This window comes from Neoarius graeffei, chromosome 3 (assembly GCF_027579695.1).
Source record: "Neoarius graeffei isolate fNeoGra1 chromosome 3, fNeoGra1.pri, whole genome shotgun sequence".
Lineage (NCBI taxonomy): Eukaryota > Metazoa > Chordata > Actinopteri > Siluriformes > Ariidae > Neoarius > Neoarius graeffei.
Window position 1 is genome coordinate 79,279,584 of NC_083571.1, and position 2,580 is coordinate 79,282,163.

A 2,580-nucleotide genomic window follows, 5' to 3' on the forward strand; every position below is an offset into this window, starting at 1 on the left:
CAAAGACGAGTGAGCTGCAGAGGCAGTTGTGACCTTTACCCGTATCAGTGAATCTGCAGCCAGTTGAACATAAGTCTAGATGAAAAGTTAGTCTTAAACCATAGAGTGAGAGTAGTTAGTTTAAAATGAGCATGGTGTAGACTTCTTTTGGTTGCACCATAGACTCTTACAGTACCTGGTAGTGCTGTCAATTCACAAATACTGCACCTAGGTGTAAATTTAAATTCTACATCAAGGCAATGTTCAAACTACGCTAACTGGTGCAACTGTGAAATCTTATTTATAATCTGAAAACTGGAATGTTGTGACCATTTACTTTCAGTCTATGCGATGACAGTTTACATTTCTCTGGTGTAACCTTCTGCTGGTTGTGTGTGTGTGTATAGAAGAAACCAGTGAAAACACTTTTTAGTTTCATAAAGATAACACATATTCATGATCTTATTTCCCTCACCATTTTCCAGTTTATTTATAAAATAATCATATTAAAGATCTGTGTGGTTTTAATATCTGGTCACCATTCAGCATATGAAATGAACAATTAGTATTCAGTTTGTCCTGCAAGTTACATTTTGGTAATTTTGGAGTTAGTCCTGTTTTCTTCGGGCTATGACATAAATTAGTAAATCAATTCAATCTTTTTTATGTTCAATGGTGTGATTTGGATTTCTAACTTCATCATTTCATGCATAAATTATTGAAAAACACATCCAGATTCTTTAGAGGGTTCTTTTATTCTTTAAAAAAGTATTCATTATATAAAAATGAATGGATTGTCCTTGTACATGAATAGCATAAGTGAAAATGGATAAAATGGATGGATAAACTAGTGTACTTGAACAAAGGTCTAAAATATTTAATGATGACCATATTTTAGAAAGCACAATTTCTGGAAAAAAAAATATAGCAACAAAATTTACACAATTCAACTGGGGGTCTTCAGTTTTAGAATAAAAAAAAGCTCATTGCAGTCTGGCACCATTTTTCCCATTAATTTGGGATTTTGTGTAGAAAGTTTGGAAAAAGAATCACAAATAGTTTAGAGAATGAGGAAAATGCTTTATGTTAAATTACAGTAATGTCTCAAGTGATTTAGAGGTGATGTACTTCTTATAATTTTCCTAAAAGCAGTCTTAAATTGGTTGTCCATAAGAGTGAACACCACACATGCAAGAGTTAAAGCCCTGAGCTCACTTCCGGTTCTGCAGCAATGAGCTGTGGAACAAGTTTCAGTGGGCGGTGTCGTTCATGCGGCTGGAGAATCACGTGCCAAAACCAGGCTGGAGAAAGGGCTTTCCCACAATGCATTGCGCGTCATCACTTCATCAAATATCTCATTTGTTTTCGTTTATATAGTAATGAAATTAATACTACTATTAAAAATGTGTCGACTTTTTAAATCACGCGTTATATGTGGTATTTTAAGTGCATCATGTGTGGGTTACCGTCAGTGAGATTTGTGTTATTGTGAGTGTGGTGATGGTCGGTCAGTGCTGTTCAGTAATAAACTCTTGTTTCTCTTCAGATCGTATAAATCTTTCGCCTTTTACTAAAGATTTCCGTGGGGAGGAACATTATGAGTATAAACTAATTTTTTGATGCCCTGCCTTGCGGTGGGGCTTCCTTTACTGGTCAAAAACAGACTTGGTTATAGGTCTCAATCTAAACAATTAGCACTACGTTTACACTGTAGGCGGAAGTTCGCCCACCTGTGATCTGTATCCGATCTTCTATTGACAATATAAACGACACAGATCCAGGCCGTTTGGATATGTGGTCCTAATTCCGATTCCTATCCGATCTTTTCATATGTGATTTCAGTCTGAACCGCCAGGTCGCATTCATCCGACTTGCACGTCATCAACAAGCCACAAACGTCACTATTCTGCGCTGAAGTAGGCGGCGGGTCTCTCAAAAAAAAGTTGCAACAACATGGCTTTGATGTTCCTTTGAATGGAGGTTGCAGTCACTACCCCGCAGAACGCCTGAGCCAAAACCCTTGCCCTCTTCCTTCTCAACCTCCTCCTTAACATCAGGCTATTGTGCATGTTCTGGCTCCGTCGCAACAACAACTGCATCATCGCCAGGTACTCCATGCTGGCTACTGTCATACACAGGAAACTTTAGGTTACTTCCGTAAACACTGGCCATGCTCACTGCGTGTGACGTCGTCGTATCCTGCAATGCGCATGCGGGACACTTTTAGGTCGCTTTTCGTTCATACTGAGGATCACATACAAGTCGCATATATTTGTTAATGTGAACGACCTCACAAAAAAATCGGAATTGAGCATTAAGCCTTGCAGTGTGAACGTAGTGAAATATAGTCGCGTTTTTTGTCAACACTTATCTTTTCTATAAGATTATCAAAAATCTTATAAATTTTTGCCAGCAGCATTAATTTTACAGTATGGATAACGATAACGACAGTGTTCACAGCGAAAGCGAGTTTTACGACCCTGAGGAAGAAGAAATAAAAGAAAACATTTCAGGAGAAAGCTAAAAACCTCTAACTTGCTAACGCCGAGCAAAAACATGGCTGAATCCTGAATGACTCCTATTTGTATAAATAGGGAACTA

The 2,580-nt window shown here is 38.0% G+C and overlaps 1 non-coding gene across 1 annotated transcript; it reads left to right on the forward strand.

The window, feature by feature from the left end:
* The first annotated feature begins 1,505 nt into the window (after window positions 1-1,505).
* LOC132883910 (U5 spliceosomal RNA) lies at window positions 1,506-1,621 on the forward strand. The gene has a single exon (XR_009654411.1). It is a non-coding gene; the product is annotated as a U5 spliceosomal RNA (small nuclear RNA).
* Window positions 1,622-2,580: the final 959 nt, after the last annotated feature.